Source organism: Eumetopias jubatus, unplaced genomic scaffold (assembly GCF_037043125.1).
Source record: "Eumetopias jubatus isolate StellerSeaLion01/CBP00866 unplaced genomic scaffold, mEumJub1_p1.0 scaffold_4, whole genome shotgun sequence".
Taxonomy (NCBI): Eukaryota; Metazoa; Chordata; class Mammalia; order Carnivora; family Otariidae; genus Eumetopias; species Eumetopias jubatus.
The window spans coordinates 190,210,121-190,227,061 of NW_028274810.1; the positions used below are offsets into that span (position 1 = coordinate 190,210,121).

General features: G+C 42.1%; 1 protein-coding gene and 2 pseudogenes across 7 annotated transcripts in view; 2 read left to right on the plus strand and 1 right to left on the minus strand.

The window, feature by feature from the left end:
* The window catches only part of SPIDR (scaffold protein involved in DNA repair), a 562,942-nt gene that overhangs the window by 460,512 nt on the left and 85,489 nt on the right, over positions 1-16,941 (minus strand). The window lies entirely within an intron of this gene.
* Positions 8,558-9,289, plus strand: LOC114220899 (E3 ubiquitin ligase RNF121 pseudogene; annotated as a pseudogene).
* On the plus strand, positions 9,863-10,893 carry LOC114220935 (small ribosomal subunit protein uS5 pseudogene; annotated as a pseudogene).

The following is a 16,941-nucleotide window of genomic DNA, read 5'->3' on the forward strand; positions in this document are numbered from 1 at the left end:
ATTGGGGTGCATATGGCCCTTCTTTTCACTACATCTGTGTCTTTGGGGTAAATAACCAGGAGTGCAATTCCTGGGTCATAAGGTAGGTCTATTTTTAAATTTTTGAGGAACCTCCACACTGTTTCCCAAAGGGGCTGTACCAACTTGCATTCCCACCAACAGTGTAAGACGGTTCCCCTTTCTCCACCACCTCTCCAACATTTGTTGTTTCCTGTCTTCTCAATTTTTGCCATTCTAACTGGTGTAAGGTGGTTATCTCAATGTGGTTTTGATTTGAATTTCCCTGATGGCTAATGATGATAAACATTTTTTCATGCGTTTGTTACCATTTTTGTATGTCTTCTTTGGAGAAGTGTCTTTTAATATCTTTTGCCCATTTTTTGACTTATTTGTTTTTGGGTGTTGAGTTTGAGTTCTTTATAAATCTTGGATACCAGCCCTTTATCTATAGTGTCATTTGCAAATATCTTCTCCCATTCTGTGGGTTGCCTCTTTGTTTTGTTGACTGTCTCCTTTGCTGTGAGACAGCTTTTTATCTTGATGAGGTCCCAAAAGTTCATTTTTGCTTTTGTTTCACTAGCTTTTGCAGATGTATCTTGAAAGAAGTTGCTGTGGGCAATGTCAAAAAGGTTATGGCCTATGTTCTCCTCTAGGATGTTGATGGATTCCTGTCTCACACTGAGGACTTTCATCCACTTTCAGTTTATCTTTGTGAATGGTGTTAGAGAATGGTCGAGCTTCATTCTTCTGCATGTGGCTGTCCAGTTTTCCCAGTACCATTTATTGAAGAGACTGTCTTTTTTCCATTGCATGTTTTTTCCTGCTTTGTCAAAGATTATTTGACCATAGAGTTAAGGGTCCACATCTGGGTTCTCTATTCTGTTCCATTGGTCTATATGTCTGTTTTTGTGCCAGTACCATGCTGTCTTGGTGATCACAGCTTTGTAATATAGCTTGAAATCGGGCAACGTGATACCCCCAGCTTTGTTTCTCCTTTTCAACATTTCCTTAGCAATTTGGGGTCTCTTCTGATTCCATACAAATATTAGGATTGTTTGTTCCAGCACTTTGAAAAACGTCATTGGAATTTTGATCGGGATGGCAATGACGGTATAGATTGCTCTGGGTAGCACAGACATTTTAACAATGTTTATTCTTCTGATCCATGAGCATGTAATATTTTTGCATCTTTTTGTGTCTTCTTCAATTTCTTTCATGAGTGTTCTGTAGTTCCTAGAGTATAGATCCTTTACCTCTTTGGTTAGGTTTATTCTGAGGTATCTTATGGATTTTGGTGCTATTGTAAATGGAATCGTTTCTCTAATTTCTATTTCTACATTTGTGTTGTTAGTGTATAAGAAAGCAACTGATTTCTGTGCCTTGATTTTGTATCCTGCCACATTACCGAATTGCTGTATGAGTTCTAGTAATTTGGGGATGGAGTCTTTTGGGTTTTCCACATAAAGAATCATGTCATCTGCAAAAAGACAGAGTTTGACTTCTTCTTTGCCAATTTGGATACCTTTTATTTTTTTTGTTGTCTGATTGCTGTTCCTAGGACGTCTGGTACTATGTTGAACAACAGTGGCAAGAGTGAGCATCCTTGACATGTTCCTGACCTTAAGGGAAAGGCTCTCAGCTTGTCCCCATTGAGGATGATATACACTGTGGGTTTTTCATAGATGAATTTTATGAACTTGAGGAATGTTCCCTCTATCTCTATACTGTGAAGAGTTTTAATCAGAAAAGGATGATGTATTTTGTCAAATGTTTTTTCTGCATCAATTGAGAGGACCATATGGTTCTTCTCCCTCCTCCTATTAATGTGTTCTATCACACTGATTGATTTGTGAATGTTGAACCACACTTGCATCCCGGGGATAAATCCCACTTGGTTGTGGTGGATCATCCTTTTAATGTACTGTTGGATCCTATTAGCTAGGATTTTGTTGAGGATTTTGGAATCCATATTCATCAGGGATATCGGTCTGAAATTCTCCTTTGGATAGGGTCTTTGCCTGGTTTGGGGATTAAGGTAATACTGGTCTCATAGAATGAGTTTGGAAGTTTTCCTTCTGTTTCTATTTTTTGAAACAGCTTCAGTAGAATAGGTATTATTTCTTCTTTGAATGTTTGGTAGAATTCCCCAGGGAATCCATCAGGCCCTGGACTCTTGTTTTTTGGGAGGTTTTTGATCACTGCTTCAATCTCATTACTAGTTATTGGCCTATTTGGGTTGTCAATTTCTTCCTGTTTCAGTCTTGGCAGCTTATAGGTTTCCAGGAAGGCCTCCATTTCATCCAGATTGCTCAGTTTATTGGCATATAGTTGTTGATAATTTCTGATAATTGTTTCTATTTCCTTGGTATTAGTTGTGATCTCTCCCCTTTCATTCATAATTTTATTAATTTGGGTCCTTTCTCTTTTCTTTTGGATAAGTCTGGCCAGTGGTTTATCGATCTGATTCTTTCAAAGAACCAACTTCTAGTTTCATTGATCTGATCTACTGTGTTTCTGATTTCTAATTCATTGGTCTCTGCTCTAATTTTAATTATTTCTCTTCTAATGCATGGCTTCAGCATCGTTTGTTGCTTTTTCTCTAGTTCTTTAAGGTGTACAGTTAGTTGATGAATTCAGGATTTTTCTATTTTTTTGAGTGAGGCTTGGATGGCTATGTATTTCCCCCTTAGGACCACCTTTGCAGTATCCCATAGGTTTTGGACCGATGTTTTTTTGTTCTCATTGATTTCCATGAATTGTTTAAGTTCTTCTTTGATTTCCTGGTTGACCCAAACATTCTTGAGCAGAGTGGTCTTTAGCTTCCAAGTGTTTGAATTTCTGCTAAATTTTTTCTTGTGATTGAGTTCCAGTTTTAAAGCATTGTGGTCTGAGAATATGCAGGAAATAATACCAATCTGTTGGTATCGGTTGAGACCTGATTTGTGACCCAGTATGTGGTCTATTCTGAAGAAAATCCCATGTGTGCTTGAGAAGAATGAGTATTCTGTTGTCTTAGGGGGGAATGTTCTGTATATATCTAGGAGGTCCATCTGGTCCAGTGTATCATTCAAAGCTCTTGTTTCCTTGTTGATTTTCTGCTTATATGATCTGTCCATTGCTGAGAGTGGAGTATTGAGGTCTCCTACAATTAACGTATTGTTATCCATATGACTCTTTATTTTGGTTAACAGCTGGCTTATGTACATGGCTGCTCCCATGTTGGGAGCATAGATATTTACAATTGGTACATCTTCTTGTTGGACAGACCCTTTAAGAATGATATAGTGTCCTTCTGTGTCTCTAACTACAGACTTCAGTTTAAAATCTAACTTGTCTGATAGAAGAATTGCTACCCCATCTTTCTTCTGAGGTCTGCTGGCATGGAAGATGGATCTCCATCCCTTCACTTTCAGTCTGGATGTACCTTTAGGTTCAAAATGAGTCTCTTGTAGGCAGCATATGGATGGGTCCTGTCTTTTTATCCAATCTGCAACCCTGTGCCGTTTTATGGGAGCATTTAGGCCATTCACGTTGAGAGTGATTATTGAAAGATATGAATTAATGGTCATCGTGTTGCCCGTGAAGATGTTGTTTTTATAGACTGTCCCTGTAAATTTCTGTTGTATATCACTCCTGGGGTCTTTCTCCTTTTATAGAACCCCCCTTAATATTTCTTGCAGGGCCAGCTTAGTGGTCACATATTCTTTCAGTTTCTGCCGGTCGTGGAAGCTCTGCATCTCTCCATCCATTCTAAATGACAGCCTTGCCAGATAAAGTATTCTTGGCTGCATATTCTTCTCATTTAGTACCCTGAATATGTCTTGCCAGGTCTCTGTGGATAGGTCTGACGTTATTCTGATGTTCCTCCCTCTGTACGTAAGGAATCTCTTCCCCCTAACTGCCCTTAAGACGGTTTCCTTGGTTCTAAGATCTGCGAGTTTTACTATTACATGCCGGGGTGTTGGCCTGTTTTCCTTGATCTTGGGAGGGGTCCTCTCTGCCTCTAGGACAGGAATGTTTGTTTCATTCCCCAGATTAGGGAAGTTCTCAGCTACGATTTGCTCAAATACATCTTCTACTCCTCTCTCTCTCTCCACTCCCTCCAGGATTCCAATTATTCTGACATTGGAACACTTCATGGTGTCAGTTATTTCTCTGATTCTATTTTCATGGATTCTGAGCTGTTTTTCCCCGGCCTCCTCTTTTCCCTTTTCATCTAGTATATTGTCTTCCAGGTCGCTTATTCGTTCTTCTGCCTCACTTACCCTAGCTGTTAGATTATCTAGATTGGATTGGATCTCACTGATAGCATTTTTAAGTTCTGCCAATTCAGCTTTCATTTCTGCCCTTAGAGACTCTATGTTGCCATTAATTGATTTCTGCATTCTAGCCATTGTCTTCACAATTGATAGCCTGAATTCCATCTCCAACATCTTGGTTATAACCGCATCCATTGGTAAATCTGCAGCATAAGTTGTGATCTCTGAGTCTTTTCTATTTCGGGGGTTCTTCCTCCTAGTCATTCTGTTGACAGGTGGTTGAGGGAATGTATAGAGTCCAAATTATTGACCAGAACGCAAGCAAGATGCACCTGTTTTCTAGGGACCTTAGGGTTGCTGGCCTCTTGTTTTCCCAGCCTGTCTTCTGGGGGAGGGGCCTGCCACACTATTACTCAGGCAACCCTGTTTGGGCGGAATTTCCCTGCCCCCCGTGGCAGGGGAATGGGATCAGTTTTGGGGGCTTTTCTTCTCTGGTGGCTTTCCGCATCTTTTCTGCGAGTCAGAGCAGAAGAGACCCATTTCCAACCCTCTGCCTCAGAGCAGAGAGATCGCAATCTGTTCTTCAGTGAGCTCTCCAGGCTACACTGTCTCCGTTTCTGTCAGTGCTGCTATAAACTGCAGCGTCCTGGGTTGTGCGCCTCTCCGCAGCGCCACCAGTCCTGCCTCCAGGTTGGGGCACGTCTCTGCCCTTTGTGCTTCTAAAACCGCCAGCCGCTCCCAGTTCGCATGCGCGACTCGCCACTCCGGGTTTCTGCTCCAGGGGCTGCCCTAAAGTCTTTTCCCCGAAGCTACCGGTCTGCGAGTCTATGCCCTGTCCCCAGCGCACGAGACTGTCACTCATTGGTGGTGTAGGATCCCCGTGGCCAGGCACCCTCCCGCTGCCGTTTATCCTCCAATATCTGCCCGTGGAATCAGGGCTCCCTGCTTGATACATCAAAACCAACCGCCTGCGATATTCTGTTGGTAGAGATCCAGATCTTCTTACATCTCAGGCTGACTTCGTGGGTGCTGAGAGTGGTCTGGTAGATATCCAGCTTAATTCCGGGGACCAGTTGAAATAGGGTCCCCTACTCCTCCACCATCTTCTATACTAACCTAACCTTAGACTTTTTTGTTCACCGTGGATGCCATCTTTATCCTCCAACCAGTGCACACCACTTTTGTGCTCTCCCTCTGTGTTGCTAAAGTCAGCAGGAACCATTTTTCTTTTTCCTTAGAGGGTAGGTACCATCTTTGCATGCTCACTCGTCCACACTCTGCAGCACCACTGTCTCCTGAAGGGGAGCTTTTACACACATCTGGTGCCCCAGTTTTTGCAGTTGCAGCCCAGGAATGCTCCTTGATAGCCGGGCTCTGGTGGCCAAGGAGGCTTGTTTTCTTGGATCCCATGGTACTCTACAATTGGACACAATTCTTGGCAGAATACCACCCCCAGGGCTCTGCACACATAGCAGAGTGAAACACACCCCTAGTCTTTCTGAGAAAGTGGCCTATCTGCTTGTCCAAGAAATTTGGCTTGATGGGTAGGTTTCTGGTCTAACACACATTTAGGTGCCCAAAGACATGCTTTCAGGAAAACAGAGGCCACTGGGTACAATCTTTGCACTTTGCCTTGCTCTAACTTACTAGTATCTCTCAGAAAGAAGCTTATACCCTTGTCTGGCACCTTGATTTTTAGAGCTGCTGCCAGGGAACATGTCCACATCACCTGGCTCTAATGGCCATTGGGGTTTACGCTCACAAGTCTCATAAGACTGTCACCAATGGTGAAAGAGTTCTTAAACAGTTACCACACTCAGGGCACAGCAAGAGGCAAGAGACCCAGGAGCTTTGTGAAAGATGCCTACAAGCAGGCATCATAGCTCCAGCCTGAGGGACAGGCTGCTAATTAAACATACATCTAAGGGCTGATTGTAAACCTGACCAGAGATCTCAGAAGATGGGCACTATGTTCATGTTCACCCTCAGTTGCAATCCAGAGCACCAGTCTCTTAGAAGGGAGCTCTTACATGAGTTTGGTATTCCACTTTTTACATCTGGTGTCCTGGTGTTTGTGGCTGCCACACAGGCGAGGCCCCTTGAATGCTTGGCTCTGGTCAGGCTCTGGCTCTGGCCAGGGGGGCCTGTATTCCTGGCTCCCATAGGACTTTTAACAACTGGAGAGACAGTTCTTTGTAGGGTGCCACTCCCAGGGCACTGAACAAACAGCAAAATGAACCCCCACCCCGGCCCCGTCTCTCTGTTGAAAGAGACCCATTTGCTTGTCCCAATGCTTCAGATTGATTAACAGGCTTCAGGTTTGGCATACACCTTAGAGGCTAGGGAGGCACTCACATGGAACATAGGCAGAGGAACATCATCAATGTGCCCTCCCTCTCCCTCACTATAGTTTGCCAGTATCTCCCAGAAAGAAGTTAATACACTAGTCCACAGTGTTGATTTTTGAAACTGTTGTTCACAGCACAACTCCAGATCTTATGTTATGGTGGCCACCAAGGCTTATGCTTGTGGTCCCACAGAACTGTATGTGTAAACATACATAATATATGTTTTGCATACATACACACACACACACACACACACACATATATGCATACTTTAAAAGCTGTTGCCTAAAGATCTGGCTTCCAATCAGCCTGGATTTAGGCCTTAACTGAGATATTCCCCTCTGGGACATGGATATGTGCCCCTTGGCACATCCTCCGTAACTGGGAGCTACTAACAAAAAATTAGGCTGCTTGGAAAATCATAAAGGACCAAGAGACAACCAAGAACTAGGGAAAGGTTGAACATCAAAGGTTCATCTCCTACAAGAGACATTCTTCCGAGACTGGGAGAGTTGACTGTTTCATTTAATACAGAGAAACAAACACAAAGAGTCAAGCAAAATGAAGAAACAGGAATGTGTTCCAACTGAAAAAATAAAACTCCCCCCCACCAAAAAACCCTTAATGAAACAGAAGTAAGTAATTAACCTGATGAAAAATTCAAAGTAATGATTATTAAGATGCTTTCTGAATTTGGAAGAAGAATAGATAAACACAGTGAGAACTTCAAAAAAGAGTTAGAAAATACAAGAAAGTACCAAATGGAAGTCATAGAGCTGAAGAATGCAATAACTAAACCAAAAAATACACTAAAGGGGTTCAACAGCAGATTGGATGAAGCAGAAGAATCAGTGAACTCAAAATAGGGCACTGGAGATCACCCAATCAGAGCAGCAAAAAAAAAAATAAGAAAAAAAATGAAGGTAGCCTAAGGGACTAACTGGAAAACATCAAACAGACTTAAAATTCACACTGTATCTGTCACGGAAGGAGATGGAGAAAACTTACTTGAAGAAATGAATAAAATGGCAGAAAATTTCCCTAACCCAGAGAAGGAAACAGACATCTTATTCTAGAAAGTTCCCATTAAGATGAACCCACAGACCCACACAAAGACACTTTCTAATTAAAATGTCAAAAGTTAGGGGAGCCTGGATGGCTCAGTCGTTAAGTGTCTGCCTTCGGCTCAGATCATGATCCCAGGATCCTGGGATCGAGCCCCACTTCGGGCTCTCTGCTCAGCGGGAAGCTTGCTTCTTCCTCTCCCACTCCCACTGCTTATGTTCCCTCTCTCGCTGTGTCTCTCTCTGTCAAATAAATAAATAAAATGTTTAAAAAAATAAAACTAAAAAGTTAAAGACAAGGAGAAAATCTTAAAAGCAATAAAAAACTGTAACATTAAAAAAAAAAAAAAAAAGACTATAGCAGATTTTCAGCAGAAGCTTTTCAGGCCAGAAGGGAGTAGCACAATATAGTCAAAGTGCTGAATGGAAATAAACTTCAACCAAAATACTTCACACCCAGCAAAATCATTCAGAATTGAAAGAAAGATAAAGAGTTTTCTGGACAAAAAAAACCTAAAAGAGTTCATCTAAACCAGCATTACAAGAAATGTTAAAGGGATTTCTTTAAGCTGAAAATAAAAAGGACAAATTCACAAGAAGAAAACATAGGACACCAAACTTGGGACTGTCTGAACTAGTGGTTTTCAGATGGCTCAGAAGGTGACAAAAGCTGTGTCAGCAGAGAACAAGATCCAGATCACTAGGAACCTCCACCAGTGTAGCATCACTGTGAAGTAGAGGGGAACAACCCATACCTGAAAGAGGGTCACCATATTGTAGCTCTGTTTCCCCTGCACCAGGAGCAGCTGAGCCACCACCAAAGTAGCCATGAGGATGAGGACCATTTCAACGTGCATGGCTTCATGGCTAGGGGTGCCTGGTATGCATGCACATGTGCTCAACCCTCCACTGCTCCTTTTGGGAGAGGTCTAACATATCAACCTCATCCAGCTCCTGTTCTCCAACAATACCTCCTCCAACCTCCACCTCCACCACTGCCACCATCTTCACCACTTGTACAGACACCGCAAGGTTGGTTTATAAGTAGTTCTTGTTGATCTATAAAATCAGCTATGCCACTGGCATTGTTAGCTACATGGCTGTCATGTTTACCCTCTTTGGTCTATATTATTCAAAATCAAACCAGAAGATGCCATGGACCTTGGTATTTCTCTCTTCTTCTATGGCCTCTACTATGGAGTTCTTGAACGAGACTTTACACAAATGTGTGCAGACTACATGGCGCCTACCATAGGGTTCTACAATGAGTCAGGCATGCCTACCAAACACCTCTCTCTCAGACAGTGTGTGTGCCCTGTGTGGGCAGCAGATCTTTGTGGATGTCAGTGAAGAGGACGTCATCAAGAATATACATAAGCTGTCTTGTAATCATGTATTCCATGAGTTCTGCATCCTCAGCTGGTGCATTGTAGGAAGCAAACAGATGTGTCCCTATTGCAAACAGAAAATGAATCTCAGAAGAATGTTCAGCAAGCCCTGGGAGAGGCCTCACATCATGTATGGGCAACTGCTAGATTGGCTTCGATATTTGGCAGCCTGGCAGTCTATCATCATTGGCCTGATGCAAGGCATCAACTACATCCTAGGCCTGGAATAGTCAGGAAGAAGAGCATCCACCCACTATGGACCTCAGGGCACTCTCCTCCCTGCTCTCTAAGATGTCCTGGGTAGGAAAAACTTAAAGGGGGCACTTGGGCCACTCAGGACCCCTCTAACTGTGTCTAGGCTGGGGAGGGAGATGATGGAGAGCCAGCCAGTGGGGCTGCAGCAGTGGGGCCTTTTTAAAAGAAAACTATTTTGACAAATATTAAAAACAAATATGAAAGTATAAATCTCATTGGTAAAGGTAAACATATAGTAAAAATGGTAGATTAATCACTTATAAAGCTAGCATAAATGTTAAAAGACAAAAGTAGTAAAAATTATAACTACAATAATTAGGAAATACATAACATAAAGGTACGTAAAATATGACATCAAAACCACAAAACATGGATGGGGTCGGGGGGAGTAAAAATGAGTTTAGAATGTGTTCAAACTTAGGTTATCAACTTAAAATACAGTTATAAATAAAGGTTGTTACACTAAGCCTCATAGGAACCACCAAGCAAAAACCTATGATAGATTCCCAAAAGACTGTGAGAGAGGAGATTCTTCTCCAAGAAAACAAATGGCAGATGATGTTGGTGATATGGTAGGGTCCAGGGCCTCTGGAATGGGAGGCCGTGGTGGCTTCCACAGAGGCTTCAGTAGCAGCATCTAGGCCAGGGCCAAGGCCACAGAGCTCAAAGAGGCAACGCCAAGGACAAGAAGTGGACCCCCATCACCATGCAGGGCCTGGTCACAGACATGAAGATCAAGTCCCTGGAGGAGATCTATCTCTTCTCCCTGTCTATCAAGGAATCTGAGATCACTGACTACTTCCTGGGGACATCCCTCCTCAAGGATGAGGTTTTGAAGATTCTGTCTATGCAAAAGCAGACCCATGCTCATCAGGTCAGGTTCCAAGGCATTTGCTGACATGAGTCTGGGTATTAAATGCTCCAAGGAGGTAGCCACTGCCATCATCCTGGCCAAGATTTCTTTCTTTCTTTCTTTTTAAGATTTTTTATTTATTTATTTGACACAGAGAGGGAGAGCGCGAGCACAAGCAGGTGGAATAGCAGGGACAGGGAGAGGGACAAGCCGGCTCCCTGCTGAGCAAGGAGCCAGATGTTGGGCTCAATCCCCAGACCCTGCGAACATGACCCAAGCCAAAGGCAGTCACTTAACCCACTAAGCCACCTAGGTGCCCCATGGCCAAGCTTTCCATCATCCCATTCAGCAAGGCTACTGGGGGAACAAGTAAGCCCCACACTATCCCATGCAAGGTGACTGGCCACTGTGGCTCTGTGCTGGCATGCCTCATCCCTGCCCCCAAAAGCACTGGTACTGTCTCAGCCCATGCCCAAGAAGCTACTGATGATGGCCACTATTGATGACGTCTACATCTCAGCTAGGGGCTGCACTGCCACCCTGGGCAACTTCACCATGGCCACTTTTGATGCCATTTCCAAGATCTACAGCTATCTTACCCCTGATCTCTGGAAAGAGACTGTGATCACCAAGTGTGCCTAGCAGGAATTCAATGACCATTTTGTAAAGACCCACACCAGAATCTCCATGCAGAGGACCCAGGCTCCAGCTGTAGCCACCACATAGATTTTATACCAGAAAAATAAAGTGAATGAAAACCTGTTTAAAAAAAAAAAAAAAAGATTGTAAGAAAGGAATCTAAGCACACCACTAACAAAATTTATCAAACCACAAAGGAAGCGACCAAGAGAAGGAAAGGAAAGGAACTACAAAACACCCAGAAAACAATTAACAAAATGGCAATAAGTTCATAACCATCATTATTATTTTAATACAAATGGGCTAAAGTCTACAATCAAAAAGCAAGTGGCTAAGTGGATTTGAAAAAAAAAAGACACCTCTATATATGCTTACAAACAGACTCATTTTAAAAACTATCCTTAGACAGGGGGCAGAGCAAGAATGCGGAGGAGTAGGAGACCTGGGTTTCGTCTGGTCTCAGGAATTCAGCTGAATAGGGATCAAACCATTCTAAACACCTACGAACTCAAAAGAAGATCGAAGAAAAGAATAACAACTCTCTGAACAAAAAAGCGACCACTTACTGGAAGGTAGGACGTGCAGAGAAGTGAATCCAAGGCGATATTCGGGAGGATAGACGGTGGGGGAGGGGGCCTCCGTCGGCCACTTCTGGCAAGTGATAGAGCCACAGAGCACAAAATCGGAACTTTTGGAAGTCGGTTCCGCTGAGGGACGTCACTCCAGTGGCTAAGCTGGGGGTGGAACCCTCGCAGGACAGTGTGGTCTCAGGACCCTTGGGGTCACAGAAAGACCGGGGGTGCCTGAGTGCAGCAAAGCTCCCAGGTATCGGAGCGGGGAACCCGGCTGCAGAGATGGAGCCAAGGCGCGGGCTCTCAGCTCAGGGTTGCCATAAACTGTGATCCGCAGCACAGTCGGGCCACTGCTCCTCCAGCAGGGACCCAACAAGCGGCAGAGCCGGGGAGAAGCCCCTCCCTCCCCCGGGAGGAGCGGGGCGGGAGCACACTGCAGGGATCTGCTGGGTTTGGAGACTCCACACGGGATCGGGTGCCAGAAACAGAAATGCTCAGTCACAGGCCGGGGGAGCACGGAGTGCGGCCGGAAACCGGGGAGACGGGAGTGACTGCCTGCTTTTCTCTGGGGGCGCACTAAGGAGCGGGGCCCCAAGTTCTCAGCACCGACCGGCGGAGATAGGGAGGCCGCCATTTTCACTCTCGTCTTCCAAAGCTGTACCGAGAGCTTTCACGGAACAAACGCTCCCAAGAGCAAACCCAAGCAGATTGCTTGGCGCAGATCGACAGGGGCGGAGCAATTCCTCCTCCAGCAAAGACATTTGGGAATCACGGCAACTGGCCGCTCCCCCAGAAGATCAGCACAAACAGCCAGCCAAGACAAAGTTTACCGATCAAGGAGAACAGGGGAACAACAGCGCTAGGGGAACACTGCACATAGAATTCATGGCTTTTTTACCATGATTCATTAGTTTTTCAAATTTAATTTTTTTAACAGTATTTTTTTTTGAATTTTTCTTTTTCCCTTCTTCAACCATCTTATCAATCCTTTTTTAAAAAAAAAATTTTTTTATTTTTCATTTTTAGAATCATATTCTATCCCTTCATAGTAGTTACCCTTATTTTTGGCATATATATATATATAAATAAGTTGTCCTCTCTTTAAAATTTTGAGATTGAGTTTCTTCTAACAGATCAAAATATACCCTAAATCACTAGTGTATGGCTTTGTTCTAGTCTCGTGCCTGATTACATTCTTTTTTTTTTTAAATCTTATTCTTTCTTTTTTCAAACAACTTCTTACCAATTCCTTTTATAAAATGTTTTATAATTTTCATCTTTACAGTCATCTTCCATCCCTTCATTGTATCAACCCTTATTTTGTACATATATAAGTCTTTCCTTAAATTTTAGGAGACACTTTCTTCTAACACACCAAAATACACCCAGAATCTAGGGTGTGGCACTGATCTATACACTAGCCTGATCATATTTGATCATATTCTGGATTTTTTCTTTTGTTATGTTTTTGTTTTTATCTTTTTGTTTTTTTTTTTTCTCTTTCTTTTTTCTTTCTTTCCCTTTCTTTTCCCCTGGTTTCAGGTCTTTTCTGATTTCTTTAGAGTACATTTACTGGGGACGTTAACCTGTTACGATTTTGTTCTCTCATTCATCTATTCTCCTCTGGACAAAATGACAAGATGAAAAAAATGACCTCAGCAAAAAGAACAAGAGGCAGTACCATCTGCCAGGGACCTACTCAATTCGGACATTAGTACAATGTCGGACCTAGAGTTCAGAATCATGATTTTAAAGATACTAGGTGGGCTTGAAAAAAGCATGGAAGTTACTAGAGAAACCCTTACTGGAGAAATAAAAGAACTAAAATCTAACCAAATCAAAATCAAAAAGGCTATTATGAGGTGCAATCAAAAATGGGGCCCCAACTGCTAGGATGCATGAAGCAGAAGAGAGAATTAGCAATATAGAAGACCAAATGATGGAAAATAAAGAAGCTGAGAAAAAGAGAGATAAAAAACTACTGGATCACGAGGGCAGAATTCTAGAGATAAGCGATATGATAAGACGAAACAACATTAGAATAATAGGTATCCCAGAAAAAGAAAGAGAGGGGCGCAGAAGGTATATTGGAGCAAATTATAGCAGAGAACTTCCCTAATGTGGGGAAGCAAACAGGCATCAAAATCCAGGAGGCACAGAGAACCCCTCTCAAAATCAATAAAAATAAGTCAACACTCCAACATCTAATAGTAAAACTTCTGAGTCATAGAGAGAAAGAGAAAATCTTGAAAGCAGTTCGGGAGAAGAGATATGTAACCTATAATGGTAGAAACATTAGACTGGCAACAGACCTATCCACAGAGACCTGGCAGGCCAGAAAGCACTGGCATGATATCTTCAGAGCACTAAACGAGAAAAATATGCAGCCAAGAATACTATATCTAGCGAGGCTGTCATTGAAAATGGAGAGATAAAAAGTTTCAAGGACAAACAAAAACTAAAGGAATTTGCAAACACAAAACCAGCCCTACAAGAAATATTGAAAGGGGTCCTCTAAGCAAAGAGAGAGCCTAAAAGCAGCACAGACCAGAAAGGAACACAGACAATATACAGTAACAGTACCTTACAGGCAATACAATGGCCCTAAATTCATATCCTTCAATAGTTACCCTGAATATAAATGGGCTAAATGCCGCAATCAAAAGACACAAGCTATCAGATTGGATTAAAAAACAAGACCCATCAATATGCTGTCTGCAAGAGACTCATTTTAGACCCAAAGAGAACCCCACATTGAAAGTGAGGGGGTGGAAAACCATTTGCCATGCTCATGGACACCAAAAGAAAGCTGGGGTGGCAATCCTTCTATCAGACAAATTAGATTTTAAAACAAAGACTGTAATAAGAGATGAAGAAGGACACTATATCCTACTTAAAGGGTCTATTCAACAAGAAGGTCTAACAATTGTAAATATCTATGCCCCTACCATGGGAGCAGCCACTTATAAAAGGCAATTAATAACAAAAGCAAAGAAACACATTGACAACAATACAATAATAGTGGGGGACTTTAACACCCCCCTGACTGAAATGGACAGATCATCTAAGCAAAAGATCAACAAGGAAATAAAGACTTTAAATGACACACTGGACCAAATGGACTTCACAGACATATTCAGAACATTCCATCCCAAAGCAACAGAATACACATTCTTCTCTAGTGCCCATAGAACATTCTCCAGAATTGATCACATCCTAGGTCACAAATCAGGTCTGCACCGGTACCAAAAGATTGGGATTATTCCCTGCATATTTTCAGACCACAATGCTTTGAAACTATAACTCAATCACAAGAGGAAAGCCGGAAAGAACTCAAATTCATGGAGGCTAAAGAGCATCCTACTAAAGAATGAATGGGTCAACCAGGAAATTAAAGAAGAATTAAAAAAATTCATGGAAACCAATGAAAATGAAAACACAACTGTTCAAAATCTCTGGGATGCGGCAAAGGCAGTCCTAAGAGGAAAGTATATAGCAATACAAGCCTTTCTCAAGAAACAAGAAAGGTCTCAAATACACAACCTAACCCTACACCTAAAAGAGCTAGAGAAAAAACAACAAATAAAGCCTGAACCCAGCAGAAGAAGAGAAATAATAAAGATGAGAGCAGAAATCAGTAAGTAGAAACCAAAAGAACAGTAGAACAGATCAACGAAACTAGGAGCTGGTTCTTTGAAAGAATTAACAAGATTGATAAACCCCTGGCCAGACTTATCAAAAAGAAAAGAGAAATGACCCAAATCAACAAAATCATGAATGAAAGAGGAGAAATCATAACCAACACCAAAGAAATACAATTATAAGAACATATTATGAGCAAATCAGATAACTTGGAAGAAATGGATGCATTCCTAGAGATGTATCAACTACCAAAATTGGACCAGGAAGAAATAGAAAACCTGAACAGACCTATAACCCCTAAGGAAATTGAAGGGGTCATCAAAAATCTCCCAACAAACAAAAGCCCAGGGCCAGATGGCTTCCCAGGGGAATTCTACCATTTAAAGAAGAATTAATATCTATTCTTCTGAAACTGTTCCAAAAAATAGGAATGGAAGGAAAACTTCCAAACTCATTTTAGGAGGCCACCATTACCTTGATCCCTAAACCAGACAAAAGACCCCATCAAAAAGGAGAATTACAGACCAATATTCTTGATGAACATGGATGCAAAAATCTCACCAAAATACTAGCCAATAGGATCCAACAGTACGTTAAAAGGATTATTCACCATGACCACGTGGGATATATCCCTGGGCTGCAATGTTGGTTCAACATCTGCAAATCAATCAACATGATACAATACATTAACAAAAGAAAGAATGAGAATCATATGATCCTCTCAATAGATGCAGAAAAAGCATGTGACAAACTACAGCATCCTTTCTTGATCAAAACTCTTCAGAGTATAAGGATAGAGGGTACATACCTCAGTATCATAAAAGCCATCTATGAAAAACCTACAGCGAATATCATTCTCAATGGGGAAAAGCTGAGAGCTTTCCCCCTAAGGTCAGGAACGCGGCAGGGATGTCCACTCTCACCACTGCTATTCAACATAGTATTAGAAGTCCTAGCCACAGCAATCAGACAACAAAAAGAAATCAAAGGTTTCCAAATCGGCAAAGAGGAAGTCAAACTCTCACTCTTTGCAGATGATAGGATACTTTATGTGGAAAAGCCAAAAGACTCCATCCCAAAACTGCTAGAACTCATACAGGAATTCAGTAAAGTGGCAGGATATAAAATCAATGCATAGAAATCAGTGGCATTCCTATACACCAACAACAAGACAGAAGACAGACAAATGAAGGAGTCAATCCCATTTACAATTGCACCCAAAACCCTAAGATACCTAGGAATAAATTTAACCAAAGAGGCAAAGGATCTGTACTCAGAAAACTATAAAATACTAATGAAAGAAATTGAGGACGACACAACGAAATGGAAAAACATTCCATGCTCATGGATTGGAAGAACAAACATTGTGAAGATGTCAATGCTACCTAGAGCAATCTACACATTCAATGCAATCCCCATCAAAATACCATCTACTTTTTTCAAAGAAATGGAACAAATAATCCTAAAATTTGTATGGAACCAGAAGAGACCCCGAATAGCCAGAGGAATCTTGAAAAAGAAAAGCAAAACTGGCGGCATCACAATTCCGGACTTCCGGACAGCTCTATTACAAAGCTGTCATCATCAAGACAGTATGGTACTGGCACAAAAACAGACACATAGATCAATGGAACAGAATCGAGAGCCCAGAAATGGACCCTCAACTCTATGGTCAGCTAATCTTTGACAAAGCAGGGAAGAATGTCCAATGGAAAAAAGACAGTCTCTTCAACAAATGGTGTTGGGAAAACTGGACAGCCACATGCAGAAGAATGAAACTGGACCATTTTCTTCCACCGCACACAAAAATAGACTCCAAATCGTTCAAAGAGCTAAATGTGAGACAGGAGTCCATCAAAATGCTAAAGGAGAACACAGGCAGCAACCTCTTCGACCTCAGCCTCAGCAACTTCTTCCTAGG